This window comes from Heptranchias perlo, chromosome 4 (genome assembly GCF_035084215.1).
Source record: "Heptranchias perlo isolate sHepPer1 chromosome 4, sHepPer1.hap1, whole genome shotgun sequence".
In the NCBI taxonomy this organism is placed as follows: Eukaryota; Metazoa; Chordata; class Chondrichthyes; order Hexanchiformes; family Hexanchidae; genus Heptranchias; species Heptranchias perlo.
The window spans coordinates 102,640,516-102,657,515 of NC_090328.1; positions in this window are offsets into that span (position 1 = coordinate 102,640,516).

The following is a 17,000-nucleotide window of genomic DNA, read 5'->3' on the forward strand; positions in this document are numbered from 1 at the left end:
ATTCCTCACTGTACCATTACCAATAAGCCAGGGGATCAACCCTGGTTCAATGAGGAGTGTAGAAGAGCATGCCAGGAGCAGCACCGAGCGTACCTAAAAATGAGGTGCCAACTTGGTAAAGCTACAACTCAGGACTACATGCATGCTAAACAGTAGAAGCAACATGCTATAGACAGAGCTAAGCGATTCCACAACCAACGGATCAGATCAAAGTTCTACAGTCCTGCTACATCCAGTCATGAATGGTGATGGACAATTAAACAACTAATGGGAGGAGGAGGCTCTGTAAACATCCCCATCCTCAATGATGGCAGAGTCCAGCACGTGACTGCAAAAGACAAGGCTGAAGCATTTGCAACCATCTTCAGCCAGAAGTGCCGAGTGGATGATCCATCTCGGTCTTCTCCCGATATCCCCACCATCACAGAAGCCAGTCTTCAGCCAATTCGATTCACTCTGTTCGCTGATGATTGCACAGTGTTCAGTTGCATTCGCAACCCCTCAGATAATGAAGCAGTCCTTGCCCGCATGCAGCAAGACCTGGTCAACATCCAGGCTTGGGCTGATAAGTGGCAGGCAATGACCATCTCCAACAAGAGAGTGTCTAACCACCTCCCCTTGACATTCAACGGCATTACCATCACCGAATCCCCCAACATCAACATCCTGGCGGTCACCATCGACCAGAAACTTAACTGGACCAGCCACATAAATACTGTGGCTACAAGAGCAGGTCAGAGGTTGGGTATTCTGCGGCGAGTGACTCACCCCCTGACTCTCCAAAGCCTTTCCACCATCTACAAGGCACAAGTCAGGAGTGTGATGGAATACTCTCCACTGGCCTGGATGAGTGCAGCTCCAACAACACTCAAGAAGCTCGACACCATCCAGGACAAAGCAGCCTGCTTGATTGGCACCCCATCCACCACCCTAAACATTCACTCCCTTCACCACCAGCGCATCGTGGCTGCAGTGTGTACCATCCACAGGATGCACTGCAGCAACTCGCCAAGGCTTCTTCAACAGCACCTCCCAAACACACGACCTCTACCACCTAGAATGACATGGGCAGCAGGCACATGGGAACAACACCACCAGCACGTTCCCCTCCAAGTCACACACCATTCAGACTTGGAAATATACCATCGTTCCTTCATCGTCGCTGGGTCAAAATCCTGGAACTCCCTTCATAACAGCACTGTGGGAGAACCTTCACCACACGGACTGCAGTGGTTCAAGAAGGCGGTTCACCACCACCTTCTCAAGGGCAATTAGGGATGGGTAATAAATGCCGGCCTTGCCAGCGATGCCCACATCCCATGAATGAATAAAAAAAAGTCCGCTTACTCATAAAACCATTAGCAAAGATTAGCAATTGAACTTGTTACCACCTTCTGTTCAGTGTCACTTAATATTGCGCTGGGTGGTGCCTTTACTAATTTAAAACAAGCTCAGGGATACCTGTGTTCTTTAATAATCCTGAGAAAATGTCAGCAGTTAGTCTTCTTACCTGCTTACAAAAATTGTCATTGAAATACTTTTCCAACAATTTATCTCTATAATGCTTCAATTTATTAGCAAATATGATCTGAAAGCCATAACAAGTTTTAGTGGAATCATATTGATGTACAAGGGCACAAATGAGTTATTGATTTTCAATTTTACTTTGAATCTGATCCCATGACCCAAGCCTGCACCAATACAAAAATGAACATGTTGGGAACTAATTTTAAAAACAAAAAATCATGCAATGCGGTGAGCGTATCAAGGGAGGGAAGCTGAGCCCTCATAATAACTGCAGAGCTACAATCTGCAATTTTGGGAAGCAAAAGTTTCAATTGGAGTATTTCTCTTTTTATTCATTTGTAGTTTCCTTGTGAATGTGCATTTCTAAATTCAGTTTTTCATCTTTCATTTTTATTCTTTTTATCTGTTATTTTATAACCTTTTATTATTAAAACATTTATTTTTAAACTTGTGTGAATGTTCCTTTTTTGTACCGTTTTGCGACTATGTTTTACGTTCCCAGACCATCATTAAGAAAAACAAAAGCTTTGAAATTTTGCCATGGTATAAACACTGTACAGAACAAACAGAATTGACTATAGTTCAAAAAGTACTTAATTGGCTGTAAGGCACTTTGGTCGTCCTGAGGTCGTGAAAGGTGCTATATTAGTGCAAGTCTTTATTTTTTTAGTATCCCAGGGTGGAATTTCAAAGCCGTGGTGAGTATGTAATCCCTTCACACGGTCACGTACATCTCGTTTTCAGAACTTTCCTAAAGACAAATTAGGTGAATGCACCTCAAATTGTTTTTTAAAGAACATAAATGTAGAGAGAACTTCCCCCTCTAATTAGAGGGAAAAAATCATTTTAACAAACCTCTACCCAAGATATAAACAGGAAAAATATTGGTGAACTGTTTTACATATTTATTTATCGAGCACAAAATCTGAGCTGAAACTCCAGTGCAGTACTGAGGGAATGCTGCATTGTCGGAGGTGCCGTGTTTTGGATGAGAAGTTAAACCGAGGCCCTGTCTGCCCTCTCAGGTGAATGTAAAAGATCCCATGACACTATTTTGAAGAATTGGGGTCTTCTCTGCGGTGTCCTAGCCAATATGTATCTCTCAACCAACATCACGATAACAGATTATCTGGACATTGGGCCAGATTTTGCTGGAGTGGGGCATCTCGCTGCCTGCCCTGTTAATCAGACTTAAAATTGAATGTTTATGTTTTAAAATATTTTGCCCACAACGTTGCTGGAAGTGCAAGCTGATAATGGCACAGTGAAGGCAACAGGGCATCTGGGACCTTGGTGAACAATGGGACAAACAGTGTATCTCCTAAAACAATGAGATTTAAAGGATTGAGAAATAAACAGAGGATGGACTGAGAAGGAGGGTGAATTAGAGTGGGTGAATTCAATGTCAAATCAGGTACAGAAAGAGAAAGAGAGGGAAAGAAAAATTGGATTAAGAGAGAGAGAAAAAAGAAACAGAAAGGAAAAGTAAGAAAAAAAATTTAAAATTTGACATTTTTTAAATCTCCTAAAACAATTCACAACCTGAAGAAATGGGACTCCGCACTTATAATTGTTGATTGGCAATCATGAACTTGATAGTTAGTAGATTCAACTTTCTGTGGCGAGTTCAATGGACAATTAATGTGCAAATGCAGCATTTCATGGGGTAGCTCTTCCTTGCCACAAGTTGCTGGCCGATTTGCGCATTAATGACAGCGTGCGTTATTCAGACGCTGTTATTTCTTCCAGCAAAATCTGGCCCACTGCTGTTTGTGGGACCTTGCTGTGCACAAATTGGCTACCACGTTACCTACATTCATCAGTAACTACACTTCAAAAAAAGTACCTCATTGGCTGCAAAGCGCTTTGGGAGGTCCTGAGGTCATGTAAGGTGCTATATAAATGTAAGTCTTTCTTTCTTTTATCCAATTGGTATATAACCATAATGCACTGTGCAAATTTGTCACATTTGTATTATTTCGGTCGTTCTACCTGCTGGGTAATACTGTATCCAACAAATTGTACGCGTATAACACATTTGTTTTCTACGACAACCGTTTTGATGAACGCACACCCAATAGGAAGTGGATTTAGAATGGCCAAATTCATTTCATTTGGAACCATTGCAAAAGAGGCTTTCATCCCCATCAACTTGAGCTAGGTTTCAACCCAGGCACCAGAGATGAAAAAGCAATATAGTAACTGTTATCCCCTTCTGTTCTGAGTCATCAGACCAACTTGATCTGAGCTCAAGCTCATTATCCAGACCAGAAAATAACAAGGTTTATTTTTAATAACTGGAGATTACATGATCCAGACAGTAAATTAGAGGGTGTTTTTCTTTTTCAAAACTGCAGCAAATCACACTTTAAAAATAGTGTTTGTGAGGAAGGATATGGCGATAGGGTGAGATGAAGTAAGGTGGGAGGAGGCTGCAGTGGGGCACAAACACCATCATAGGCCTGTTGGGCCAAATGGCCTGTTTCTGTGCTGTAAATTCCATGTAACTCTATGTAGAGTGTTGGTATCTGAGACCTGAGTGAGTGAATGTGTATGTGAAAATGGACAAGTGTATTAGACTCTGCAAGAGCATATGAATATGAATATTCTCATTACTGGTATTCTTTAACTGCAAATTTTAAGATAATTGGCAAAAGAACCAGGGGGGAGATGAGGAGGATTTGTTTTATCCAGCGAGTTGTTATGATTTGGAATGCATTGTCTGAAAAGGCGGCGGAAGCAGATCCAATAGTTGCTTTTAAAAGGGAATTGGATATGTATTTGAAAAGGAAAAATTTGCAGGGCTATGGGGAAAGAGCAGGAGAGTGGGACTAATTGGATAGCTCATTCAAAGAGCCAGCGCAGGCACAATGGGCCGAATGGCCTCCTTCTGTGCCATGTGATTCTATGAAATCTTACAGAAGCATGCTGCCATAGCTTGGACCCAAAATCATATTGTAGAAATGCCAAAATTGATGGTTAAGGATAATAAATTCTCCTACTTTAGTAAAAAAGCATATTTTGAATTTGATTTTTTAACACTAAAAGTAAAGTACTGTAGATGCTTGAAATCTGAAATAGAAACAGAAAATGCTGGAAGCACTGTGGAGAGAGAAAGAGGAAATTGACATTTCGTCAGAACCAGGAAATGTTAAAAATGAACAATTTATAAATAGGAACAGAGCCAGGAGAAATGGGGTGGGGAGAAAAAAATGGTCTGTGATTAGGTAGAGGAAAGGAAATGCATAGAAGGCCATTGGGGTGATCTGCACCTCTGGTGTCCATCTGTCTTTATCTTCCACCATACTCCTGGGTCACTGAGCCTTCTCCTCTTTGCCAGGTTTCCTTTGCTTCCCTCCCCCTCTGCTGTTCTGCTGTAACCTCTGGGCCTCAGATACATCTTTTATTTCTCTGTTTCTCTCTCCATAGATGCTGCCAGACTGCTGATTGTTTTCCAGCATTTTCTGTTTTTATTTCAGATTTCCAGCATTGGCAATATTTTGCTTTTGTTTTGTTTCTCTAACTTCTCTCATCATTGCCTCCTTTTGACTTGCACCATTATCACTTCTGTCATTTAATCATCTCATGTCCTCCACCTAATCGCAGACCTCTCTTTTTTCCTCCCTGATCCTTTTCCTTTGCTCTGTTCCTCCTTATAAGTTGTGCATCTGTAACATCTCCCGGTTCTGACAAAGGGTCATCGACCTGAAACGTTAACCCTATCTTCCTATCTCCGCAGATGCTGCCTGGCCTGCGAAGTGTTTCCAGCATTTTCTTTTTTTATTTCAACACTACTGTTCGGAGGTCAAATAAACAAGACATATTTATAAAGGGATAATTCCATGAAATTACACTCTTAATGCAGAGATTTTCCCGGCAAGAATGCAAAATCAGATTACATTTAAACATGCCTCTGTAGGTGCACTTAGCTCTATATTCATGGGTGTGGTTGGGAAAGTGATCCTTAAAGATTGTGCTCAGCCCATCTGAGGAGAGGAGAGGAGAGGCAGACAGCAACCTCCTCCCACCTCCCATCAGGTAAGTTTTTACTTTTCAAGCCATCAAGGAAGATCAGCAGCGCTGGAGGAGATTTGGGTGTTGTTTTTGCACAACTGAAAGCCCTGAAGCCAGCAGCCATTACCTCTGCAACAGGCTTCTCCTTGGCAGTGTTGTTTCCTCCCCCTTTTGTGGTACATGCCCATTCCAAGAGACGGTCCTGCAACAGGGGAAATTCCCAGGACATGGTAATAACCTGAGCCCAGAAATATGGATGGGTTCCGGTCAATTGGGGCAAAGCATATTCTCACAGCACTCCACCTGAGGTGTACTTGGGTGGAGAGGAAGAGAAATTTCAGTCCCAATGGATCCTCAGATCTGTCAGAGTGTTGAAGAGAGGGATGACAGTTTCAATACGGGTTGGGTTGAGGTAGGGGAAGAAGTGAGCAGTGTTCTGGATGTAGAATAAGTGCTTTTAATGATGGTCAGAATATAGGGTTTGAATTTCAATTCAGGGTCAAACAGGATGTCAACAAACCTTGTGCATTGTTGATCAAGCAATTGGGAAGGGAGATGAAATTGGGTTGATGTACAAAATTCCTGGTAGGAATGAACAGAATGGCTTCAGCCTTGCCAGTTCAAAGCTGGAGGAAGTTCTGACTCACCCATTACTAGATATTGGACAGGGCCATAGTGATAGGGGATTCAATTGTAAGGGGAACAGATAGGCGTTTCTGCGGCCGCAAATGTGACTCCAGGATGGTATGTTGCCTCCCTGGTGCTAGGGTCAAGGATGTCACGGAGCGGCTGCAGGGCATTCTGGACGGGGGCGGGGGGGGGGGGTGAACAGCCAGTAGTCGTGGTCCATATCGGTACCAACGACATAGGTTAAAAAAAGGGATGAGGTCCTACAAGGTGAATTTAAGGAGTTAGGAGATAAATTTAAAAAGCAAGACCTCAAAGATAGTGATCTCAGGATTACTATCAGTGCCATGTGCTCGTGAGTATAGGAACAGGAGAATAGACCAGATGAATGTGTGGCTGCAGGGATGGTGTAGGAGGGAGGGATTTAGATTCCTGGGACATTGGGACCGGTTCTGGGGAAGGTGGGACCTGTACAAGCGGGACAGGTTACACCCGAGCAGGACCGGGACCAATGTCCTCGCGGGGGTGTTTGCTAGTGCTGTTGGAGAAGGTTTAAACTAGAATGGCAGGGGGATGGGAACCTGAGCAGGGAGACAGAGGAGGGGGAAACAAGGATAGAAAGGGAAGAAGCAACAGTGGAAGGCAGAGAAAACAAGGGCGAAAAACAAATAGGGCCATAGTGCAAAATAAAACTAAGATGACTAGCAATCTTAAAAAGACAAGTGTAAAGGCATTGTGTCTTAATGCGCGGAGCATTCGCGATAAGGTAGATGAATTAACAGCGCAGATAGACATTAATGGGTATGATATAGTTGCAATTACGGAGACATGGCTGCAGGGTGACCAAGGATGGGATCTGAACATCCAGGGGTATTCAATATTTAGGAAGGACAGGCAAAAAGAGAAAGGAGGTGGGGTAGCATTGTTAGTAAAGGAGGAAATCAATTCAATAGTGAGGAAGGATATTGGCTCGGAAAATCACGATGTGGAATCTGTATGGGTGGAGCTAAGAAACACCAAGGGATAGAAAACATTGGTGGGGGTTGTCTATAGGCCCCCAAACAGTAGTGGAGATGTAGGGGAGGGCATTAAACAGGAAATTAGAGACGCATGCAAGAAGGGTACAAGTATAATCATGGGTGACTTTAATTTACATATAGATTGGTCAAACCAAATTAGCAATAATACAGTGGAGGAAGAATTCCTGGAGTGTGTACGTGATGGATTTCTAGACCAATATGTTGAGGAACCAACTGGAGAACAGGCGATCCTGGAATGGGTATTGTGCAATGAGAAAGGATTAATTAAGAATCTTGTTGTGCAGGGTCCCTTAGGGAAGAGCGACCATAACATGATAGAAATCCTCATTAAGATGGAGAGTGAAGTAGTTGAATCTGAAACTAGGGTCCTGAATCTAAATAAAGGAAATTACGAAAGTATGAGGTGTGAGTTGGCTAGGATAGATTGGGGAACTTTACTAAAAGGGATGACGGTGGATAGGCAATGGCTAATATTTAAAGAACGTGTGCAGGAACTACAACAATTATTCATTCCTGCCTGGTGCAAAAATAAAACAGGAAAGGTGGCTCAACCGTGGCTTACAAAAGAAATTAGGGATAGTATTAGATCCAAAGAGGAGACATATAAAATTGCCAGAAAAGCGGCAAGCCTGAGGTATGGGAGCAGTTTAGAATTCAGCAAAGGAGAACGAAGAGATTGATTAAGAGGGGAAAAATAGAGTATGAGAGTAAATTAGCAGGGAACATAAAAACTGACTGTAAAAGCTTCTATAAATATGTCAAGAGAAAAAGATTAGTGAAGACAAATGTAGGTCCCTTACAGTCAGAAATGGGGGAAATGATAATGGGGAACAAAGAAATGGCAGAACAATTAAACACATACTTTGGTTCTGTCTTCACAAAGGAGGACACAAATAGCCTCCCGGAAATGTTAGGGAACCAAGGGTCCAGTGAGAAGGAGGAACTGAAGGAAATCAGTATTAGTAAAAAAAAAGTGCTAGGGAAATTAATGGGGCTAAAGGCTGACAAATCCCCAGGGCCTGATAATCTACATTCCAGAGTACTAAAGGAAGTGGCCCTGGAAATAGTGGATGCATTGGTGGTCATCTTCCAAAATTCTATAGACTCTGGAACAATTCCTACAGATTGGAGGGTGGCAAATGTAACCCCACTATTTAAAAAAGAAGGGAGAGAAAAAACAGGGAATTACAGACCAGTTAGCCTAACATCAGTAATGGGGAAAATGCTAGAGTCCATTATAAAGGATGTAATATCAGAACACTTGGAAGACATTAATGGGATTGAACAAAGTCAGCATGGGTTTATGAAAGGGAAATCATGCTTAACAAATCTACTGGAGTTTTTTGAGGATGTAACTAGTAGAATAGATAGGGGAGAACCAGTGGATGTGGTGTACTTGGATTTTCAGAAGGCTTTTGATAAGGTCCCACATAAGAGGTTAGTGTGCAAAATTAAAGCACATGGGATTGGGGGGAATATACTGGCATGGATTGAGAATTGGTTAACAGACAGGAAACAGAGAGTAGGAATAAACGGGTCTTTTTCCGGGTAGCAGGCAGTGACTAGTGGGGTACCAGCTATTCACAATATATATCAATGATTTGGATAAGGGAACTAAATGTAACATTTCCAAGTTTGCAGACAACACAAAGCTGGGGTGGAATGTGAGCTGTGAGGAGGATGCAAAGAGGCTCCAATGTGATTTAGACAAGTTGGGTGAATGGGCAAGAGCATGGAAGATGCAGTATAACGTGGATAAATGTGAAGTTATCCACTTTGGTTGTAAAAACAGAAAGACAGATTATTATCTGAATGGTGATAGATTGGGAAAAGGGGAGGTGCAACGAGACCTGGGTGTTCTTGTACACCAGTCGCTGAAAGCGAGCATTCAGGTGCAGCAAGCAGTTAGGAAGGCAAATGGTATGTTGGCCTTCATTGCAAGAGGATTTGAGTACAGGAACAGGGATGTCTTACTGCAGTTGTACAGGGCCTTGGTGAGACCACATCTGGAGTACTGTGTGTAGTTTTGATCTCCTTATCTGAGGAAGGATGTCCTTGCCATGGAGGGAATGCAACGAAGGTTTACCAGACTGATTCCTGGGATGGCAGGACTGACGTATGAGGAGAGATTGGGTCGACTAAGCCTATATTCACTAGAGTTTAGAAGAATGAGAGGTGTTCTCATCGAAACATATAAAATTCTAACAGGACTAGACAGACTAGATGCAGGGAAGATGTTCCCGATGGATGGGGAATCCATAACCAGAGGTCACAGACTCAGGATACGAGGTATGCCATTTAGAACCGAGATGAGGAGAAATTTCTTCACTCAGGGGGTGGTGAACCTGTGGAATTCTCTACCACAGAAGGCAGTGGAGGCCAAATCATTAAATATATTTAAGAAGGAGATAGATATATTTCTTAATGCTAAAGGGATCAAGGGCTATGGGGAAAAAGTGAGAACAGGATACTGAGTTAGACGATCAGCCATGATCATTTTGAATGGCGGAGCAGGCCCGAAGGGCCGAATGGCCTACTCTTGCTCCTATTTTCTATGATTCTAAGTTGGACAGCACAGTAACAACTTACATTTATATAGTGCCTTTAATGTAGAAAAAAATGACCCAAGGTGCTTCACAGCATGAGGAAAATATTCATGGAGTGGAAGGTGATGGCAGAGAGATGAAATTGGGTGTTGCCAGTTGATGCCACAATTACAGATAATGTCGCCAAGCGGCAGCATATAGATGAAGAATAGTAGGAGACCAAAGCTGTAACCCTAGGACACATCATGCAAGTATGGAAGGAAATGCTATTGCAGGAAATGTGTTAGCTACATTGGGACATGTAGGATTGGAAATGTACTTCTGACATATTTCACAAAGGAAAAGCGAGATAGTTAGGTAAATTTTTGTCTTCAATGCATGGGTGGCAATCTGATGGAGTGGATTGCCCACCTGTTATAGGACCTGCCCAATTTTCATTCAAAAGAAGTACTTTTGAAGTGTAGTCACTGTTGTAATGTAAGGAAATGCAGCAGCCAGTTTGCTCACAACAGCAATGAGATCAATGACCAGATAAACTGTTTTTAGTGATGTTGGTTGAGTCTCAGCCAAAAGGCGGCACCTCAGTACTAGATTATGTGCCAGCTAGATTATGTGCTCAAGCTTCCATACCACCCAAGATGCAATACGTTAACCCTAATCTGTATTAAATTTCATTTGTCATTGATCTGCCCATTTATAAATGTGAGTCATTGGTTGCTTCCTATTACTCAACTTTGATGAATGTTTGCATGGTTCAGTTTGAAATGCCTAAAGTTGAAAGACTTTCATTCAGTTTTCATAAAACAGTCTAATGTGATGTGATAGAATTGATAGTTATACAAGTTTGTGGTGTTTCCATTTACCAAACCCAGGATTCATTCTGCATTTTGTAATCAAAGAAAGTCTTTTAAAATATTCTAGTTTGAACAATGAATCATTGGAGGAAATGAATAAGATCATGTTGCAGCTAATCTGTAAGTTGGAAGACTGTTAACTCTGCATTATTAAACCTGAGCCTCAACTTATCCCAGGTTTTAGGAGAGTAATACCAAACCTTGTTCTGTGCATCATGCTGCCATGTTCTATATATGGGTGGTTCTATTCAGGTGTCAGCCTTGACTCAGTGGTTACACTCTTACCTCCGAGTCAGAAGGTTGTGAGTTCAAGCCTTGTTCCAGAGACTTGTGCACAAAAATCTAGGCTTACACTTCAGTGCAGTACTGAGGGAGTGCTGCACTGTTGGAAGTGCAGTCTTTTGGATGAGATGTTAAACTGAGGCCCCATGTGCTCTCTCAGGTGACATAAAAGATTCAATGGCACTATCTGAGGAAGAGCAAGGGAGATCTCCATGGTGTCCTGGCCAATATATATCCCTCAACCAACACCACTAAAAACAGATTTTTGTCATTATCACATTTATGTTTGTGGGACCTTGCTGTGTGTAAATTGGCTGCCGCATTTCCTAAATTACAACAGTGACTACACTTTAATAATTTTTCATTGGCAATAAAGCAACTGAGGTTGTGAAAGGTGCTATACAAATGCAAGTTCTTTCTTTGTATTATCTAGTGTCTCTGCCATCCTATAGAGTGCTGAATCAGGGAAGGAGGGAAGGAAATAAAGAAATTTATATAGCAATTTTCATGACCTCAGGATGTACTGAAGCGCTTTACAGCCAATGAAGTACTTCTTGAAGTGTAGTCACTGTTGTAATGTAGGTAATGTGGCAGCAAGGTCCCACAAAAATCAATGACATAATGACCAGATAATTTGTTTTAGTGATGTTGGCTGAGGGATAAACATTGTCCAGGATATTGGGGAAAACTCCCATGTTCTTCTTAGAATAGTAGCATGGGATCTTTTACGTCCATCAGAGAGAGCAGACGGGGCCTCAATATAATATCTCATCCAAAAGATGGCATGTCCGACGGTGCAGTACTCACTCATTACTGTATGGGAATGTCAGCCTAGATTTTGTGCACAAGCCCCTGAAGTGGGACTTGAATCCACGACCTTGACTCAAAGGCAAGCGTGCTACCATGGAGGCACAGCTGACACTATCTAAGTCTAGGTAGGCTTTTTGATCCTGAACATACGTTGACCTGTTCATTTATCCCCTCTCTGGACAGGAAGTTGAGGGCTTGACCTCAGGGTATGGCTAGTAGTGCTGTCAATTGTACTTGCTACTGCCCCCCTGAATGAAGGTCCACGCTAACCGTCTCTAGCTGCTTTCAAAGCGAATAGGTCATCCTGACACAATGGACTCCCATTGTCTGATATGAAGACTGAAATAATTCTACAGACTAGTCTGTCTGGCTTGGCTAGAATACAAAATGTCTCCCCCCACCCCTCCTCCGACCAGTTCTGGCTGCAATATGGATTTAAAACCCTTATCCAGACATTCAACACCTGCAATCTATCCTGTACTACTTTTTCCTCTCCCATCACCACTGTCCTGGCTGATCTTCACTGCTTCTTCATCCCCCTGCGCATTGATCTCAAAATCTTCATCCTTGTTTGCAAATACTTTAACAGCCCGGCTCCATGCTATCTCTGCAACCACCCCCGCCCTAAATCTTAGCTCAGACCCTTCCATAACCTCCCCTAACACTACTCCCAACTCCTATTCAGTGCCTGATGTCCCCCTTATGAAGTGCTTTAGGATGTTTTGCTGCATTGAAGGTAGTATATAACTGCAAGTTATTGCAGAATCTCATAACAATATGTCGGACTTCCATGTCAGGTAATGCTGCGTGACTTTATTATTCAACTCCCTCAATCAGAACGAACATGGATTATGAACCCAGATGCTTAGGACTCTGCGGAAAATCATTGTCATGCAAGGATAGGAAAACACTACTGGTTTTCCCAAGGCCTTGCTTTCAGTAAGTCGCAGGATGAGATAAGAATGTGAGCAACTCTGACAAGGCAGTAATAACTGTTCATCCCTAATTGTCCTGAGGGCATTAAGAGTCAATCATATAGTTTGGGACTGGAATCACATGTAGCCCAGACCAGGGAGAGTGTGGTAAGCTTCCTTCCCTGAAGGAAATTAGTGAATCATTGGGGTTTTTACGACAATCTGGCAGCTTTCCAGGCCTTTTTTCTGATGCTGGCCCACAAATTACCGAATTCAGTTTCACATGGTAGGATTTGAACTCAAGTAAAGCAAACTTCAAAGGGATGAGAAATAAATTGACCACGATAAACTGGGCTGCAATGTTAATGGGTAAGCCTACAGTCAAATGTTGGGAAATAGTACAACACAAAACCAGTACATACTGCTAAAAGTCAAAGGCTGCACTTGTGTGGTTAAGCAACGATGGTCAACAGAGGGAAGAGACAGTATCTAGCTTTAAAAAAGGCTTACACAAATGCAAGGGAAAGTGGAAATCCAGTGGATTGAGAGCGCTATAAAAAGCAACAAAAGGATACAAAGAAAGTAATAAGAGGTGCAAAAACAAAATATGAAAAAACTCGCAAGTTAAATCAAACCTAACAGCACAAGTTTTTATAAATATATTAAGAGAAAGGGAAATGTGGGCCCTTTAAATATGGATGCAGGCAAAACTATAATGGATAATAAGGAAATGGCAGACTTGTTGAGTACTTTGCATCTGTTTTCACAGGGGAGGAAGAGGACAAAATGCGAGCATGACAAGGAAACCTAAAAATAAGTCAAGAGGGAGTTTAGTGGATTTAATATAAGCTAAAAATGGTAATGGAGAAATTAAAGGGACTTTAGACATGTCTCCAGGATCTGATAGTTTCTATGCCAGGGTATTAAAAGAAATACGTGAGGAAATTGCAGATGTATTAGTCAGAATTCGCCAAAGCTCTCCAGATTCAGAAATTGTTACTTTGGATTGGAAAATTGCAAATGTCACTCCATTATTTAAGAAGTGAAGGAGGGAGAAACCAGGTAACTTGTCAGTTTAACATCAGTTGTGGGGGAATTACTGGAATCTATCATCAGAGATAGGGACTGAGCACTTGGACAAGCAGCGGCTGATCAAAGAGTGTCAGCATTTTTTTATATTTGCTCATGGGATGTGGACGTCGCTGGCAAGGCCAGCATTTATTGCCCATCCCTAATTGCCCTCGAGAAGGTGGTGGTGAGCCACCTTCTTGAACCGCTGCAGTCCGTGTGGTGAAGGTTCTCCCACAGTGCTGTTAGCAAGGAAGTTCCAGGATTTTGACCCAGCGACGATGAAGGAATGGCGATATATTTCCAAGTCGGGATGGTGTGTGACTTGGAGCGGAACGTGCAGATGCTGTTGTTCCCATGTGCCTGCTGCTCTTGTCCTTCTTGGTGGTAGAGGTCGTGGGTTTGGGAGGTGCTGTCGAAGAAGCCTTGGCGAGTTGCTGCAGTGCATCCTATGGATGGTACACACTGCAGCCACTGTGCACCAGTGGTGAAGGGAGTGAATGATTAGGGTGGTGGATGGGGTGCCAATCAAGCGGGCTGCTTTGTCCTGGATGGTGTCGAGCTTCTTGAGTGTTGTTGGAGTTGCACTCATCCAGGCAAGTGGAGAGTATACCATCACACTCCTGACTTGTGCCTTGTAGATGGTGGAAAGGTTTTGGGGAGTCAGGAGGTGAGTCACTTGCGGCAGAATACCCAGCCTCTGACCTGCTCTTGTAGCCATAGTATTTATATGGCTGGTCCAGTTAAGTTTCTGGTCAATGGTGACCACCAGGATGTTGATGGTGGGGAATTTGGCGATGGTAATGCCATTGAATGTCAAGGGGAGGTGGTTAGACTCTCTCTTGTTGGAGATGGTCATTGCCTGGCGCGAATGTTACTTGCCACCCATGAGCCCAAGCCTGGATGTTGTCCAGGTATTGTTGCATGCAGACTCGGACTGCTTCACTATTTGCGGGGTTCCGAATGGAACTGAACACTGTGCAATCATCAGCGAACATCCCTATTTCTGACGTTATGATGGAAGGAAGGTCATTGATGAAGCAGCTGAAGATGGTTGGGCCAAGGACACTGTTCTGAGGAACTCCTGCAGCAATGTCCTGGGGCTGAGATGATTGGCCTCCAACAACCACTACCATCTTCCTTTGTGCTAGGTATGACTCCAGCCACTGGAGAGTTTCCCATTGACTTCAATTTTACTAGGGCTCCTTGGTGCCACACTCGGTCAAATGCTGCCTTGATGTCAAGGGCAATCACTCTCACCTCACCTCTGGAATTCAGCTCTTTTGTCCATGTTTGGACCAAGGCTGTAATGAGGTCTGGAGCCGAGTGGTCCTGGCGAAACCAAACTGAGCATCGGTGAGCAGGTTATTGGTGAGTAAGTGCCACTTGATAGCACTGTTGACAACACCTTCCATCACTTTGCTGATGATTGATTTGTGAACATAGGAATAGTAGGCCATTCAGCCCCTCGGGCCTGTTCCACCATTCAATTAGATCATGGTTGATCTGTACCTCAACCCCATTTACCTGCCTTTGACCCATATCCCTTGATACCCTTACTTTACAAAAATCTATCGATATCAGTCTTGAAAGCTTTAATTGACGCAGCATCTTTTGGGAGAGAGTTTTCCAGATTTCCACTTAGCTTTATATGCAGAAGCGCATTCTGATTTCACTCCTAATTGGCCTAGCTCTAATTTTAAGATTATGCCCCCTTGTTCCAGATTCCCCACCAGAGGAAATAGATTCTCTTTATCTACCCTATCAAATCCTTTTATCATTAAACACCTCAATTTGTTCACCCCTTAATCTTCTATACTCAAGGGAATACAAGCCAAGTTTATGCAATCTGTCCTCATAATTTAACCCTTTTAGACCCGTTATCATTCTGGTGAATCTGTGCTGCACCCCCTCCAAAGCCAATATATCCTTCCTGAGGTGCAGTGCCCAGAACTCCAGAGGGGTCTGACCAAGGCTATGAACAACAGAAGCGTAGATTCCTCCCCCTTGTATTCCAGTCCCCTGGAGATAAAGTGAAGAGTAGACAACATCCATAGACACTCCCTTATCCACTATGCTAGTGACCTCCTCAAAAAATTCAACTAGATTGGTGTAACTTCCGCATTTTCAAGGGAATTCTGGCTTATAATTATATCATTATGCTTGCAACTAGTCACTAATCAAATGAAAATGGCCCTTTAATTTGAAACTATTCACTATTATTATTCTTTGATTATTTAGAAGTTGTCTCCAACTAAATATAGGGAAGATCGAAGCTACCATCTTCAGTCCCCGCCACAAACTCTGTTTCCTAGCCACCCACTCCATCCCTCTCCCGGGCCACTGTCTGAGGCTGAACCAGACTGGTCGCAACCTTGGCGTCCTATGTGACCCTGAGATGAGCGTCCAACCACATATTCGCTCCATCACCAAGACCACCCATCGCCCGTCTCCGCCCCTGCCTCAGTACATCTGCTGTTGAAACCCTCATCCAGGCCTGTGTTACCTCTCGACTGGACTATTCCAATGCTCTCCTGGCCGTCCTCCCACCTTCCACCCTCCATAAACTTGAGCTCATCCAAAACTCTGCTGCCCATATCCTAACTCGCACCAAGTCCCATTCATCCATCATCCTTGTGCTCGCTGACTTACATTGGCTCCGGGTCTGGGAACGCCGTGATTTTAACATTCTCATCCTGGTTTTCAAATCCCTCCATGGCTTCACCGTTCCCTATCTCTGTAACCTCCTCCAGCTCTACAACCCTCCGAGACCTCTGCTTTCCTCCAATTCTTGCCTCTTGCACATCCCCAATTTTAATCACTCCTCCATTGGCGGTCGTGCTTTCAGCTGCCTAGGCCCTAAGCTCTGGAATTCCTCCCATAAACCTCTCCAACTCACTTTCCTCCTTTAAGACGCTCCTTAAAACCTACCCCTTGACCAAGCTTTTGGTCACTTATTCATAGGAACAGGAGTCGGCCATTCAGCCCCTCGTGCCTGCTCCGCCATTCGATAAGATCATGGCTGATCTGTGATCTAGCTCCATATACCTGCCTTTGGCCCATATCCCTTGATACTTTTGGTTGCCAAAAAGCTATCTCAGATTTAAATTTAGCAATTGAGCTAGTATCAATTGCCGTTTGCGGAAGAGAGTTCCAAATTCTATCACCCTTTGTGTGTAGAAATGTTTTCTAATCTCACTCCTGAAAGGTCTGGCTCTAAATTTTTTAAGACTGTGCCCCCTACTCCCAAAATCCCCAACCAGTGGAAATAGTTTCTCTCTATCCACCCTATCTGTTCCCCTTAATATCTTATAAACT